The sequence below is a fragment of the Synchiropus splendidus genome, chromosome 1, assembly GCF_027744825.2.
Source record: "Synchiropus splendidus isolate RoL2022-P1 chromosome 1, RoL_Sspl_1.0, whole genome shotgun sequence".
Lineage (NCBI taxonomy): Eukaryota > Metazoa > Chordata > Actinopteri > Syngnathiformes > Callionymidae > Synchiropus > Synchiropus splendidus.
In genome coordinates this window covers 56,572,866-56,591,047 of record NC_071334.1, presented here as the reverse complement: position 1 = coordinate 56,591,047, position 18,182 = coordinate 56,572,866, and positions in this window count along the sequence as shown.

Sequence of the window (18,182 nt, the reverse complement as noted above, 5' to 3'; positions counted from 1 at the left end):
TCTCCTTGAACCTCATTGGTCAGTGTTGTTACACCATGAAGGGAATAAACTTTTTTAGTCTTTAAAAGCTTAAAACCACTGTCCAACAAGATGTTTTTCTATTACTATCTGTCAGATATGATTATATAGCTTGCTTTTTCCTGTATAGTGTGTTCAGTAATGCTTGATCATCACTGTGTTCCAGGAAAGAAGAATTCCTTGCAAGATCAGAGCGAATGTTTGTGCCTCTCTTTAGGAAACGTGGACGCCTGATGATTTGTATCTCTGCTGCAACATGTAGTTTATGCAGCACAGTGGGACTTCAAGATGTTTTAATCAGAGCGGAGGGTGAATTTCTACATTTCCTCAGTCTGAGAATGATCCATCTGCTCGTGCAGCGATGAGGGAAATAATTATCGTGACAGTTAGCTCCTTAATTTGAGATGAGTTTCACTCTCACCCAATGACTTGTGGTATCCAAATGATGCCGCAGTGAGACGAGTAATGAAATCCACGGGGATGACTTCCTTGTCAGGCATCGCTGACGATTCCGCTATTTTTAAACTGGATTCCGTGTTTCGCTGGATTTAGATGTAATGCATAACAGCAGTGCAAAGCTTTATTTTAAGCTGTTCAAAATGGCACTTATAATGCAGATTTTTTTTTACATATTTTGAGAGATTTCCCTCCTTATCCATCATGTTTGATCACCCTCTCATATCTCCTCTGACACTACTGTGTTTTTGTTTATCTGCAAAACCTTTATTATTTTTTTTTCATGTATAATGGCAGCCGAGGATATATTTGTCTGGGTTGATTTGTCTGACTGTTGGTACGTATTTAACAATTTTCGAAATATGAAATTGTAGGGGACAGTCGATTCACTTCTGATTTAAAATCTGAATCCAATACCAATCAAAGGTCCCTCATCTTGTATTTTACTATTATTATAATGTACATTTTCATTTATATTGTATGTATTGTAACTCTTTCATCAGTTCATTCCAAATGCATTTTGATGAACGGGGTTTTGAGTTTGTGTGAGTTTGTATGAGGAACCTTACCTAACCTGCACCGCGGCGCTCATAAGAAAGCACCGTGGCCCTTCTGCTTCTTCTGCACACGACACAGAGCGCCTCTTCCAACTACCACTGTGAAAGAGATCAGTCAGTGACTGCTGCAATAGTTTAAAACAGTGATGGAATTTAACAATTTGCATAATTTATGTGTGAGAGTGAAAGATAAAAAATTCAATTGTCCTTGAAATGTATAGATTATTACATATTTGTTGAAGTGAATCATAATGTAATGGATATATTTTTTTAATGCATTGGTCTAATGTGACAGCATCTTGACAGCAAGAAGCCTCAAAATAATTCAAATATCAGCTGCACTTTTGTTTAAGCCAGCGTTTACTAGTGTACCGTGTGAGAGACTGTCAGGTGTCACGAGGGAACCTATACAGTTTTACCCAATTTGTCCAGAGACTGAGGTGAAGTGTATATGATGAAATTAAACCTGTTAGAACCTGTTAACAAGCTACAAATCAACAACGTGGGGAGATTTCATGGATTCGGTCACACTCTTTCTATACACCACAGATATATGCTGATGCTACTCGTCCATTACTCGCAGCGCATAGTGCTGTGTGCCGTGCTCCTCTTCCCACTAACAGTGAAGAAGCCAGTCAAAAGCGTAACTTCTTACAGCCATTGAGAAATCAGACACAAAGACATAAAAAAAAAAAAATAGTCATGAAATCTCCTTCTCCTTTATCTATTAACTGCCACCTCAGAACCCTGCGAGGCGCACTCACATCAACACGCAGCATTCAATAGTTTGTTCCCATGTGATTCCTGCAAGCTGCCATGTTATTGATGCTGGTCTACAACAATGTCATTGTGAACTCTTTCCGCCCTGTTAAAAGACATTGTAGCTTAACATGCTCAGCCCGAACGCTGCCCAGTCTGGCAGCCGCACCTGATCTAGCACCAGGAAGTGAAGTGTTCAAGGAGGTACTGCTGCAAGGTACAGCAGACGCAGTTTTTTTCACAGACTACATGCCAATATCTGAGAGACTCAGCAGCAGCTTGTGAGCGTGTGTTGTTGCGAGTGTCTCAAGTTCTTGGCCATCAGGGAGGAATAATTCACAAAGTTTAGAGAAAAGAAATATGAAACGCTGACCTCACTACTTTTAATTATGTAACAAATAAATGTAAATGACACTCTATTCTGTAACTACTATTACTGAGAGTTTCACATATAAGAAATACGATTAAAACGACAGTCATGGATGAAAATCTCCCCCATGGTCCATGTCCTATTTTGATGTTGGCATTCTGTCATGTCCGCTTGTCTCCATACTTTTATGGTTATTGTCATGCTATGCAGAAGGTTGCCTTTGGCGTCAGTATTGGAGTCAAAAGTCCACTTCCCAACGTCAGTATTTCATTTAATGGCAGTGCGGACGGGTTGGATTAGCGACATAATAAGCTACCTAACTTTACAAGTCACTGACTTATTAGGGCTGTACCGTTTTTTTTTTTTTTTTTTTTTTTGCATGTCGATTTACCAATATCAGATCAGCTTTATGTTCTCTGTTCTGCAAGAGAGACTATTAATGTACCTACCAAGGACGTTCAATTCATCACTTGTGTGGAAGGAAAACTGCTCACATTTACAGATAGAGTAGGTGTGCGAGAAAAATCAAGTGACATTCACTTCATTTCAGCATTTAGAGATTAGTTCCACTCATATCCTATTGTGCGATCGTGGTGCTGTCATGGCCAGGTTGACAGACAGCACTGAAATGTCGTTGTGTATAAGAGCATCAGGAAAAGGCTGTTGTACAGAACAATGGGCCTTTTTTGTGTGGGTGTGGACTTTGTCACATTAGTGGTTACCTCCCACGCATCGATCACAAAACAATGCCTGACGTTGTTCTCAATGGAATTTTATTATTTATTTAAACCACAGTAAAAAAAAAAAATCTACTTTTCCTTCATTTTTTTTTTTTTTTTACAATTCAACACCTTTACACGAAACATCATCAAACCATCACTAGGTGTAATACTTATATGCACGGTAGGCGGAGTTTGGTTTAGAACAGATTAGGGTGTGGCTTGGTTGGGGTTATTTTATACCAGGGTTTGAGTTCAATGGATTAAAGGGCATAGGGCCCAGATGCCATAAGGCTCCCGGGGACCAACCCACAGTACTAGGACAGCACTGCCATGGGTTAGGTTTATGAAAAAGTCAAAGAACTATACCAGAAATCAAGCGGTGTTATGACCTTTGGGTCACTTGCCCATGTCAGGCCACTTCCCAATGTCAATATATTTCACCATGGAAGTGAGAATGGGCTGTTTTATAAGCAGTTTTTCATGTGCATTTGTAGTTTTTTTGTCTGTGTTTCTTTTAAATCAGCCAACTTATGTTGTACCAGACAATCTTAGTTACATGCAAGTTGAGAACCAGTTAGTGCTTTGTTTAAACTCAGAATGTAAGTTTTTGCACAACTGAGTAGGACATGTTTTTGGTCACCTGCTTCATGCTTCATCGACACCAAAGGGAGTCGTTTTTATTAGTATTAGTATTTTTACTGAACTCTTCTTTTGTATTGTGGCAGATAAAAATAATAAAAGATTTTTCTTTTTTTATATTGTAGCGGGGTCCAATATCACATAAGAGGAAAGGCTTAAACTTCATCATTTTTGTCACAAATCATAAAAGATTTCCATGAAATTTACCAAGGACAGCACAAGTCTATGTTGAAATAAGATTTGTGATGATGTTAAGAATCAAATAAAGCAGCACATATTTTCAAGGCTTTTGTTAGATGCAGGGCGAAATCTGATTTTCCAGCCTCTGCCATCTGCCCACGTGGGAAAGAAACTAGTTGCCATTTCAGTGGAAATTCTCATATTCACATGAAATGCAGTCAAATCTAATCCAAACAATTTTCTTTGAACTTGTACACAAAACAAAGAAAAGATCTGGATTCACCTAGAGTTTTATAGCCATACATTGTATGAGATTTTTAAAAGGCAGTCATCGGCTCACCGAATCATGTTACTTTTAGTCTGACTCCATTTGATTTCACTTTTTTTGTCGTCATTAAATTCCACTCGCACCCACTTGGATGTGACTGCCAGTCATCTCCTCTGACTTTCAAAGGCTTGGTAGCATGAAACAGCGACTTTCAACTTTCCAATCTTCTTTTCCCGTCTCATTTATGATTTCTCAGTTTGCCATCTGTTTTTTCTCGTGCGACAAATAAAGGGAGGGAAGTGAGCTGCCATCACAAAGCATAAAAAAATATGAAGAAGTAAAATTGATGACATTGACTCTTTTGGAACGGACAAAAAAAAGTCAGATTCAAATGCAGCGATTTAGTTAGGAGAACTAGTGCAACAGATTCATTAGAAGCATTGTGTGAGTGTGTTAATAGGGAAATAAATGATGGATAGACTACACGTTTGAACTGACAATGATCATAAAGAAAATACAATTCACAGACACTGTAATGTCTAACAACAGGGAGGAGCATGTGGATTTTGAACACAACTGGCAGAGACGCTTCATGTTCAAACTACTCCAACACAATGCATAATAACACGACATATTCATTTATGGTTGGATCTATCCCAAAAAATGATGGTGTCCTTTGATTGAGTACGGCTGAGGTTGCAAATTTGTGTACTGGCAAACAAAAATGTATGGCAAGCTATGGGCTCATCTGGGTGGGTACAAATTCTAATTTTATATCCCTGAGTTGGAGGCCAAATTTATATGGTTTATATACAGTACCATAACTGATCTCCTGTCAGATATTTCATGTATCCTGCTCATGTATCCAGACCAGTTAGATGTGAATGTAAAATTAAAAAAAAAAACATTCTATCACATTATATCATTCATACACACACACACACACACATACACACATAGACACACACACACACACACACACATATATATATATATATAAAAGTGAGAGTGTGAATTTAAAATGATTGGTGTCATTCAGACACATGAGACATTGCGCTCAAGGGTTGTTCACATCAGCAGCTTCTTAAATGTCTCACTCTAAGCGGTTCAACAACCCATTCAATATTCCAGAGGGATGTTGGGAGGTGATTGTTCATGTTTCGGACAAAGTCTGATCCATTACATAGTATTTCATTCCAAAACTGATTTTTCTGTTCACTCTATGTTCTGATAAATAATCTAATAATTTATATTTAGCAATAAATAAATCCTTACTGGTAACTACAGTAGTCATACAAGCTGTTTGATTCCCAATAGTTTAACAGACTGTGACAAGAACACTTTCATTTTTCGTTCCTTGTAAATGATTGAATAATGCACACATGGCTCGACATATATTATTATCTGTTTGATGTAGCCTGTGGCAGTTCGCTTCATCCCCGTTGTGTTCCAAATGCATATTAAATTGCTTTTTAACAGGCAATTCTCATTCTTAATCTTCCCAACCGTGGACAACTATATGAAGCATTAAGTGCAACAATGTTGTTGCGAAACCACACACTGTTCATTCATTTTCTCGACAATGGAGGGTTGACATTATGAGTGTGAAATTTTCGCTCTGCTTTGAATTGTGATCATGTTTTGGAGAATGAGAAGAGAATCTGTTGTTGGGTCAAACTTGAAACATCGGAAAGCGCTTTACTGATGCTCAAAACACTCAAGGATCTCATAATGAATGCAGTAACTCATGTCTATAAAACATACCGTGCCTAAATGGACAGCATCTGGAGCTGTCCGTGCTGGAGTATCTAACACTGAACTCTCACAAGACAAACATGCTGTGTGTTAGTGTCAAACAAGCTGCCATGGAGAATCGATTCCTTCACTCATGGTTTGCTTCTCTAAATCAATATGCTAATATTGATTTGTTTGCTGGTCATGATACGGTGAAAACAATGAGAAACTATGTCAAGTCCTGTCATTTTGGTTGTCGCACCGATAGCCAGGGCCAGCCTATAGTGGCAGGGCCTGACTCTCAGTGCAGAGAGTCCGCTTACCTGTTGGAAGAAGATAAAAAAAAAAATGAGTTCAATTTCTTCCATCTGAGAAAGTGTGCTTGTTAGAGCGAAGAATCCATTCCCCGTCTTCCTGGGACCTTTGATCTGGGATTACACAGGAAGCTCTGAGATGAGGGCTCCACGTCTGGCCTGAGAAAGCTCATGATAGAGCAGCCCGAGGTGGTCGTGGTCTCTGATGTGAAAACTGCAGCGGAGTCTGCTGTGACGCAAGCTTGCACGCTCAAACTGGATTATTACATGATTGTCAATGTTCATCAGATGAGGCCAGGAGAGGCGAAACACACCATCCCAAAACCGCATGCAAATTTGGAGCTTGCATTAATTATACATCTTGGTACATGGAGTATTTTACGGCCATATTATTCAATGCTCACCCTCGATTGTGTTTAGAATCTAAATTACACAAATAAATGAAATGACTTGCCTTTTCCAACACACTTCCTGCAGCTCTTTTTAGAGTGTGTTGAGCTTCCCAGAACCGAGAGAAGTTGTCTTTGCATTATGACCAGGCAACCTCACCGTGGAGGCTTCCTAAAAACGTCCTTAACATGGGGAGGCAGCGGTTGGGTTTTGAGTCTGTCCTGGATGACTGCGCTTCACGAAGCCACTTGCATGATCTAGTTCTTCGTTCACCACATAAATAGTTTTGGGATTTTAACTGTCAAATAATTTATCTTAATTGTATTGTTGTCATTTTCCACGGGGCACACTTTTGTTTTTTCAGTCAACATGTATGCAATATACATTTTAAAATAGTAACATATGGGGATGTCCCGATACCATCACCAGTGCCTGCACCAATACTGGCCTATTCCACTGTAATGATACTCGTCATATTCTTATTCATGTGAGCACCCGATTCCTACTGCTTGTGATGGGTAGATGAGGTATCATGAAACAGTACTGCGGGGTTGATGAGACAGTGTCCTAGTTTTCAGAGGCCACTGGATGGAGCTCTTGGTTCCCCAGCGCAGCTCGTCGAGGAGCAGGAGGAGCCGAGGGCGTGAGCTTCGTGCCAAAAACAAAAACTACAAAATGCGCCTCCGGTTAAAAAAAGCTAGGAGTCAGATTTGTAAATGGTTGTTCAAAGTTTGGAACTTTGCCTCCTGTCACCACCGACAGACACCCCATCAATCACAGCGCACTTCCATATTGCGAGTGCGGCGACTCACAAGATGTGACTGACCACAAGAGTATGCTGGTAAACAAATATGGCACTCACGATGGCCAAGCTACAGCTGCAAAAGTGCTGAAAAACGACCAATTCCGATAATATTTGGCGAAATTACCGGGTGAAGGCACCCTTTAAACCAGTGTGATGACACGAGTTGGGTATAATACAGGCACTAATAATCGGTCATTTGGGGCGTCCTGCTGTGGATACAGAAGGGTGCTCAGACGCCCTCCTAGCTAAAAGCCTACGGTACTCTTCACCTTTCCAGAAGCCAAGATGCCATCCGCCCAATTTTTCCCAGATAGCAATAGGGCTTGGAAGGGTGATGTCAGAATGGAAAAACTGCAATGCATTGTTGGTCTGGTGTAGTGACGATAGCAGCGGAAAACGTGAGAGGCGGAGCACTTTCATGTCCTTCACCAGGCCATGTATTTCAAGATGCATGACTGTGGAACATTTACGCAAACATAAGATTCCTGAGCGAACATACGTTCTAGACTACACTTGTGAACACGAAATACAGATTTTGTATTTGAACAACTGAAAATGCTGAGAAACATTAATGTTTTCTGTCAGTGTATCGACTATTTTTTAGCACAACAATATATTGCAACATCATTTTTTTCCACACCTCTACTTACCATCATAGTTAGAGTAAAGCTATCACGATGACTTTGGTCAACATCAGCGGGTCAAGATCACACCTGTAGAGATCCATCACAAGGTGGAAAAGCGGCAGAGCGCCACCACGACACGTGCTCCTACAACTGACCCATACCTCCATCTCACATTCTCACTGCAGGATGACTAAAATATGTCACTTTACTAATCTCACTCGTAATGATACAATTTGAACAGTCAATATGTCTACACCAAATAAGGTAGGGTTCAGAAATTGCGTTAGTAAATGTTGCCTAATGTACAGCTGAGAGAGAAAGACCATTTTTTCGACTATTTTGGCTGCAATAATAGCAGCAGAGGACATGATCCTCTTGTGTCACAACATTAATTGAGTGAATGGTCTGATAGTCCATCTCTTGAACGTGTTTGCGACTTAAAGCCTCTTAAATCTCTCCACTCCGAGAAAGCGCAAGATTTAGACAAACATTCAGCGACACCTACGTATAAACAGCAATCAGTTAAAAGTAAATGGAAATAATGGCTTTCCATAAATGCCTCTGACCCAAGGCGCATGATTATTTATTTATATTTATTTTAATCTCTTCATGCAGCTTCTATTTAGCCACAGGGTTTTGGTGGGCTGGGTGATTGAGTTTTGATTGATATGGTCGCTCTTTTCCTGGAGGAGCACAGAAGAGTATTTAATGTCTATGGCTTCATCCAGAGTGAAGTATTGATCTCTCTGGTCTCCATCTTGCTGTTGTCACACACCCTTAGGCGTGACAGCTCCCAGAGCTTGCATTAAATGTCATTATGCTTTGCCAGCAGGGTTGTTTTTTTTGCCTAATCTGACACGGCTTATGTGGTACTATGTAAATACTCAAGTGCCAAATCTGTAATTACTTTTGTTTATTTTTTATTGCTATAAAACATCACTGGAGGTAGCAAGCCAACACTGGTGTGAACCTCGCGAACAAGAAGTGCAGCAGGATGTGGCTTACAAGGATGAACACGATTATTCAAATGTGACTCACAGATCAGTCTTGTCCTCTCAGGCTACACCGCATGCACTCTCTTCTTCACCTCCCTTTACTCTGGTTGGTTGAGCCCAAATACTGGAACTCAACTGTCTCCACACCCTACTGTACATCATCACTCCTGCTGCCTCCCCTTTCATTTCTCTCTCTCGCTCACGCCACCATCTCTCCACTGTACTCTAATGGCAAGCCACTGTTTCCTCAGCAAACGCCATCAACTTCCATAGAGATTCCTCCCCACCTCAACTGTCACCACAGCAAACAAGAGACGGCAATGCAGCAGTAGCTGTATTAAGAAGAATTGTGACAGCAAAAAGGAGGAAAAGGAACACATAAGTGAAGTATAGTGTTTAAGTGTAAGCAGCAGCCAATTTAAAATATGACATTTGACCCCTACATTCAAATGGCTGGTGAAAGCTATGAGCAAACCAGAACAATAATATATACACAGCAAATGATGTCGTTCTTAACTAGATAAAAGAAACCTGATTTAGACGTGTTCAATGATTTATATTGTTTTAAGCACGAGTTTCCTAATCCTGGATTTTTGACTTTTCACTTTTTTTGTCTATGATAGACAGGGAATCTTAGTATCTTAGGAATAGTTCTGAACAATGTACCCACACTTATTTTGTAAATATAATAATAATACCACCAGAGTGTTTAATCTAATGTTGTGATGTCCCTTTATGTTTATGGATAAATACTTTGGAAATTTGCTTCAGATTGAATTTATTTTACCAAAACTAATATTGAATAATTTCCACTATAACCTTTTTTATAACCTTTTCCATTATAACTTTTTTCATTCAAGAAGAATTCATTCAGAACTGCTAACAGACACTTTCAACATTAGCTTAGGCTTAACATTCTTTAGGGACAGTTCTTGGACAAATATCTGCAGAATAGTTCTGAAAAAGATACCCACTCCACCCACTTATTTTGTAAATATAATAATAATAATAATAATAATAATGTATTTTTAACAATTTTTATAACAGCCACATGCATCCACTTTACATCTTCAAAAGGAAAATATGTATCACAATCTTGTCTGAGACTAGCCTTTTATCACTGAACTATTTCCTCACCTGCTCATGGAAGACAGCCACATAAAATTCACATTCAAGTGGATAATTGGAGGACACTTAGGGGATGTTAACGTCCGGTCCTATATAGTTCCATCCTCACTGATGTACAGTAATTGATTTCATTTTTGTTATAATTGTCCAATCTTTTCTCTAAGCTGATTCCTCATGCTTCAACCTTGTAATCTCTATTTTTCTCTTTTTTTGTGTCGCTTCTCACCGACTGCTTCAACAGTCAAACTCCCCATTTTGGGGTGCAGGTACCCAAGCCAGAAGAGACTGGCACCCATCACCGAATTGTTATTGTTGTGGCTGTCACTTGGTTGGTTTGTCAACTTTGAAGTCAAATGGCCGTCTGGAACAGATTGTGGTCGAGAACCAAGGTGCCACTGTATTTTTATTCTGTTTTAATATTGGAAGAAATATTATGAGTTAAATCATATTTTTGTGCATCACACAGGCTTAAAATATTCTCCTAAAAACTGCAGTCAGCAGATTCACATAAGCAAGAAGAAAGAAATGATGAAGCATATTGTGGAACTAATAACTTTGACTGATGTGATTTTAAATCACAAATTGTTGATTTAAAGTCACATAAGTTGCAGCCAAAAGCAACTTAAAATGTTCGAATTTACGATGACAGCCTGGATCTGATATTTCTTTGTACATCCTCTGTGCGAAGAACACACCTGTGAGCGTTTTTGTTTGTTTTCAATTGCTTGAGATTTTTCAACACACTACACACAATTGGCATAACTATACACACATCAGCGGAACACCTCAGATCCTTTGCAAAATGAAACACTGCTTCCTAAAAATTACATTTTGTTAACATATAAAAGCCAATGTTTGTCTGAACCACTCACTCACTGCTGTGCTTCACCTAATACACTTACAGCAATTCTGCTTCTTCATGACTTGAGTGATGAACATATGGAGACTGTGCAAATACACAATGCAGAAAATTCACCAAATATTATGAAAATATCATTTATTTCTCTAAATCAGTCAAAAGTTCATCAAAGAATGCCAATGTTACAACAGTAGTGTGGATCAAATACACACAAAACGTGTAAATGAATAGGCTTCAAATAAATCGGCGAAAAACAAGAAAAGAAAAGGAACGCATGTGGGAAAAATTAGGGATTATCGCTTCACTGCAGATGGATAAGGCCAGAGAATTTCATCAACATCACAGGCGATATTTTCATGAGCAAGACAATGAGGGTAGAACTGCAATCGGCTGAGGCATCAATTTGAAGGCCACCTGAGCCTGGGGCTGGAGATCATTCACCTTCCACCACCATGTTGAGAAGAACTCCTCGGTTGGATTGAGAAAAGGAGAGTATGGTGTAAGTTATCGGACAAAACATGGAGGATCTGCTGAAACCACTTGTGGACCTGTGCAGAGCGGTGGAATGATACATTGTCCCAGATGTCCCAGTCTATTGCACCTGTTGTAGTTGGTTGACTGAGAGGATGTGGTGTGCAACTGCTCCAGAAATCTCAGTATGTGAGCTTTGCTTGAACCCGATTGATGTGCCTGCGATTTAGCAAGGAACGCGTTGGTGCACATGAGTGTTGTGTTGAACCAATTGGCTAATGCGTGTGGCGGAAGTGACACCATGATGTGTATCAGAGTCCAATGCATACAAGTGAGTTTTGTGTTTTGCAAGTCACTGTCGTGACTGAGTCGTGCAGTATGAGCTTTTGATAAATGTCTAAATCTTGTAAGCGTCAATGCAAGAAAAAAAAAAAGTAAGTTAAAATAAAATAATAATATACGACTGACAGGTAAAAACATTTCTCTCCTCTTGCGATGCCATTCACCGGGACACAGAATCATCTTGCCATGATGATCTCAGAAAATGAACGTTTGACTATTATTATTTTTATATATTTTTCTCAAAACCATGAAATCCAGCAGACTGTCATTATATCTCCCACAGGAGAAAAAAAGTTAACCAATTTAATGGGCTGTTTTCTTTGATGCTCGGTTGTGACTATTAAGCCTACAGTAAGAATTCTTATCAGGGGGAGTGAAGAAAGAGCGGATCACACAGGCTGAAAATAAGTTGCACTTGTGTCAGAGGCTGTTCAGAACATCAGAGGGACAAAGCTTAAACCATCCGGCAGATGACAGCGTGAGTTCATGTTTATCTGTTTAAGGCAAAAGACAGCGACTGAATCAAGGTTGTTGTGACAAAAGTCGATTTCATTACCGCCTCACTGTGTGGAAAAATCGAGTCCTTTCATGTCAAAATACGTGCAGAGATGTGCTACTCCCCGCAACCCTGAACAGGATAACTGACACTGAAGATGCATGTGCTGCAGCGCAAGCTCATGTTCGCACCTCAACTTTGCTGCAACTAATTGGGAAACACGCTTCTCATATTTGTAGAAAAAACAGCAGAAGAAAACACAAGGACTGTTTATTTTCATTCATTCATACATTGTAGATCGTTTTCCTCTCCTGAAATGTAGCTATTCTGGACACATTATTCTGGGAGGCCAAATTTCACCATGAGCCACAGAAGTGAAATATGTGCTCCAGCTGCCACTTCCATTGGCTTTTTTCAAATAAGCTGGAGACCACAGAGGTCAGCCATCAACACAGGGAATGCTGGACAAATCAAGATAGTAACACTAAGCCAAAACCCTTGGAGAGTGAAGACATTACGGTCTAATATGGTGGCGGTGTCCCCAGGCCAAAGCCATCTGGCAGTGAGAGAGTGATAGCTTTGCTGAGACAATCATACATCACTTGTCAAGTGTATCAACCCAATTGGCCGGCCTTCTATAGACAGCTGCTCCCTAAAATAGTGTTTGACAAGTCGGCGGATAATAATAGATAGACACAGCCTCTGTAGAGGCGATGGGGAGTAGATTTAGTCCATCTACGTGATCCCAAATCCGTCCAACCCTTCCAGGATGAGCATGTCATATACGCGGGATAATCCAGGCGGAGACTGGTAAGAAGAAAGTGGAGAGTATAATCCCTAAAGGGTTTTTTAGCAGCTTAAAAAAAAAAAAAAACTCGCCAGACAAGCCTGTTATAATTGAATCGCCATCCTTTTTTAACCATTTGATTGATTGTAATTACAATAGCTTTTGATTTGCTTATGTTCTGCTGCCAGACTGGTGTCAGGAATTAATGCAAACAGTCTGCTTTTGTTTAGGCTCTAACTTGTGTTTCGTGACAGTCAAAGTTCCCCTTTCATTCTGCTTCAAACATGTCATTCACTTTTGTGCCTCCTGTGTTTTTTTCTCATTGATTTGAAGTTAGTTAACCTTCATACCTTGCAGCTGTTAAACTGCTGCTCTTTGTGTTCTAACAATCGAAAGAATGGATAAGTAGCATGAATCATTTAAATGTTTTTCCTTGAATTCTGCTTTTCATAATCTAGATTTCATTATATTTATTGTTGAAATTGTGGAAAGTGTCAGATACCAAACAAAAGTACAATGTGTTGCAGGCTCTCAACAGATTTCCCCACATTCTTTTCCACTACAGGCAAAGTGCTTGCAAGAGAGATATGCTTTCATCTGGGTCTTCTTTTCCGAGCTGAAAAAAAAAATCTCATGTAGCATCCTTATTTGATTCCCAAACCACATCCACTGGCTCCACTCGATGTGGTGAAATCACAGCTCTATTCTAGCATAATCTCCTCACACTGTTTCTCAGTGGTATTTTCCCCACATTTGGGGAAAAAAAAAAAAAAAGATAAAATAAAATAAGGTCTTGAATATGGAATCCTATTATGTAAAACCCTGTCGGCTGCTTACATACTACATTTTTTTGTGTTCTATTCTGTGCCAAAAGTGAAATTTGCCCCTCCATCAAACATAAATGATAAATTCAGACTACTTACTGAGACAACTTATCACAGCATTATCATTATATTCAATACGCTGGACAATATCACTATCTTGTAATAGTACATGGTGTTTATTAGGATTTTTTTTTTTAATTTCCTACAAGAGATTGCCACGCCAGCTTCCTCACAGACAGGGCTGGACTGGGACTAAAAAACATCCCTGGCATTTTTGGGTTTTGATTTTGGCAGTCGTTTTTCATACGTCTGCCTGTCAGGATCTTATCAAGCCCATTTTGAATGAACTGACACTGAGGACAGGAAACACAGCTACAGCCTGTGCTTCCTTGTATGTTTCAACCTCTTAATTTTCAATCTTGAACAGTCTGAAAGGGGAGGCAGTTTCATGGCATTTCCACTTAAAAAACCTTAGTTATAGCACTTAAAATATTTATACAATACTTCATGGGGGCAACAGAGGCCTTTTCCCACAGGACAGAGATTAGAATAAAAAGATAGCTATTTCTACAGGCTGTTTATATATATGTGTGTGTGTGTGTGTGTGTGTGTGTGTGTGTGTGTGTGTGTGTGTGTGTGTGTGTGTGTGTGTGTGTGTGTGTGTGTGTGTGTGTGTGTGTGTGTGTGTGTGTGGACTGTGTTCGATTTGTCATTCTTTTATTGACTTTTATAAACCAGCTAATTGCTTTGACATGGTACTGCAACCAGGTGGAACAGGTTTTCCACCTGTGAACTAAAACCCATTCGTTTAGGTGACAACTAGTGATGAGTCTATGAGGTTTCATGAAACAGTGTCCTAATTCTCAGAACTCAGTAGGTTTAAGATGATGTGAGGTTTCATTTAGTGGCATCTCAAAAGAAGTTTCATGAAATTACATCAACGCATCATTTTATTTTTTATCACCAGCTGGTTAGATCTTGAAAAATAAAAGCTGTTGAAAGGTTTAATACTTCAGGAATGAGATCTGCTTCCCTAAACCGTTTCAAAACAAGACACAACAAAGACGTTTCGAATCAGTTTCTTTCAGGTGTGTATTCAAAAAGACGGCAAGCTCAGTTAAAAGTACAATTCATTTTCAGTTTATCTCGCAGTGTGGTCACCAAGACTGTCATTTTTTACGATGATTCAACAGGATTAATTCAACAGTTAATGCTGTTGTGTGACATTTGCTATATGCTTCGCAGTCACTCAAGTGTTTTTTAGATAAAATATTACTTTTTTTTTCTCAGCAAAATTAAAGTCACTGGGTCTTAGCTGCTGATGGGTGGATAAAGCCTCATGGTTTAAGAGAACAGTGGCCTCAACATATATATATATATATATATATATATATATATATATATATATATATATAGTTTAATATATATCAGTTTAAAGTGCAGTTCATTTTCAGTTGATCTCACAGTGTGCTCACCGTTGACCTTTGACTCTGTCATGCATTATAAAGTAAAGTGAGCCATGCAATATTTATTTTCTGCTGGGAGATGATAGATTATTTCCTTGCATTACTTATGAATCTTGTGAGGGCTGAGTTGATTTAATTTCGATTTTATATGAGGAGGGAAAATCCACTGTGGCCATGGCAGAGTGGGTCGAAGAGAGTTGGGCTTTTTAAAAAAAAAAAAAAAGAAAAATAACAATGACAAATGAACTGAAATCCATGTAACTCTGTGTGTTCAGCAGGATGTGCGCTGCAAGTGTTGTCGCCAAGGTGGGCTGTAACTATTAACCCATACTTGTGCCACCAGCAGGTCAACTCTTCTGGGAGGTGATTATTCTTCGGCCTGGTTAATGGTCCTTACTGACAGCACTTAATGAGAATGAATGACCTGCTCTTGAACGCTGTGCCCACAAACAGTGAAGCTACTCCCCTTCATCAATGTGCATTTAATGCCATTGTTTAACTAGCAGTCATTGTGAGGAAAATGATGATCCATACTACGCTAAAAAGCATCATGAGGATTCAATCGCACTCTCTCACAGCCTGTTTTTTGCTTCTGTTTAATGTGAGGTTATATAATATTGAGATTTTTTTTTGTACACTTCATTAGGTTTCCATTATGTTTTGCTCTGGGTGATCAGCTGAAGCTGCCATCAGATTTTCCTGTCGCTGATGTAGAGACAACAGCGATGACATGATTAAAAGGTCATTTGGTTAATTGCACACTGCTGCCAGAATGCTGCGTGTCGGAAATGAATTTTGTACCAGAGGTGCAGTAATTCCCGATCACATTGCGTAAAGTCAATGGAAATATAGTCATATACATTGGGGCATCCATATTTGTACTTCGGTTCATTGCTTTGTTCCATGATGGTTTGGGAAAATGGCTTCTACAGTGTCACCGACATGACTCCACAACTCTGCATAAATATGCACAATGAAATGATCATATATCCTCTGCACAGTTGAATACCTTAAAATACAATGCTAAATAACTGTAAAACTTTCACAAAGTGAATCAAATTCAGTGCCGTGTTGCACTGACCAAGAAGCGCAACTGTGCCTCTGTGATGTCATGGAGACAGCTCCTGTTGGGACATGCATCAGGATGCAGAAAATGCTTCAGCAGAAGAAATGCCAAAGCGTTCCATGACAGCTGGATGTATAACTGGTTCCACTGAGCATGTCTTCCAACCAAAAGATGTCGAGTGTCACGAGAAATGGGTGAAACAAGTTTCAAGAAAGACAGACAAGTGGCAACCAGTGGCATCATCGGTAGTTGACGGTGATCGCTGCTCTGCAAGGATGTTTTGGCCTGAAAGAGCACCTCAAATGGACTCTGACTGAACCAACTGCAATTACAGTTTACAAACATAAACAAAAAGCGGTGAAACCAACCTATCAAGCAGAGACAAAGAGTCAAAACAATGTGTTTAAGAAAATACATATCAGACATCCATCCCTGCTCTTTCACCATCAGACTCTGTAAAGCGTGAGCATTCGCTCCCAGAGCGATCGGGAAAAAAAATATCATTGACAAATCTGTCATTGGTCACATATTCACACATATTTTCATTATGTTGCTGTGACTTTCTCTACTTGAGTGCACTCCACACTTGTGTTGTTTACATTTGGGTCCTCCAGACTTGTCACACATGCACTTATAAAAACCTTGTCAGAATCACAGGGTCGTATTGGAAACTATTTTTATACACAAAATGTCAACTGTGTTTCTTCTTTCTAGTTAATGTAGTTGTTGGATTGTAGTTGTTGACCCATTATAGCAGGGTTCTCAACCTGATCCACACAGGGGGCACAGTGGGTGCAGGTCCTTGTTCTGACAAACATGCACACACAGTTTAACCAGTCGGGTGCCAGCTGACACAAACAGCACCACACTGATTTCAGTTCACCAGATCGGTGAAAAGGTGATTTGGCTGAAACAAATACCTGGACCCACTGTGGCCCTTTGAGGACCAGTGAAAAGTGAAAGTCAAGATGTGAGACTCTCATTAATTCAAAATTCATCCTATTTTATTTTTTACATCATATAAGTCAACAATTAATGCCGTAGTGTGACATTTGCTATCTGCTTCTCAGTCACATAGAAGAAGAACTTTTTTTCTCAACAAAATTAAAGTTGTTGGGACTTAGCTGCTGATGGGTCAATAAAACTTCATGGTTAAGGGAACAGTGGCCTCAACAGATATATATATATATATATATATATATATATATATATATATATATATATATATATATATATATATATATATATATATATATATATATATATATATATATACACAGTGGTACTTTGGTTCTCACCACAATCCGTTCCAGACGGCCGTTCGAGAAGCGATTTGTTCGAAATCTGAATCGATTTTTCCCATTACAATTGATGGAAAGAGAAATAATGTGTTCCACGCCTTAAAATAGTCTTTTGTAGGAGTGAATGTAGAGTGTCTGCTGCAGGTGCGCTGTTCCTCTATGTGTGTGGCCGCTGCATGTGGGAGGGGTTGCAGAGTGAGTGACGTCTCTCCAGAAGTGAAGAGGTGCCCGGTGCATGTCCAGCTCTGAATGTGCGCTTCTGTGCAGTTTGGCTGTGACAAAGTCATAAACCAAGTCACGCTCTGTCCCAGACCCGCCTCATCCCTGTCCCAGCTCCAGCCCACAACAGGACATCAAACCGTCGTGGGTCAGCTGATCGGTCCGCGCACGTTATGTTTTTTCTGGCTTTTTTCGGGGGCGTTCAAGTTCTGGATTTTCGTTCGAAATCAGAAGCACAAAAATCTCGAAATTTTTGTTCAAACTCTATATATATATATCAAACTATATATATATATCAAACTATATATATATATATATATATATATATATATATATATATATATATATATATATATATATATATATTAGATAGATAGATAGATAGATCGT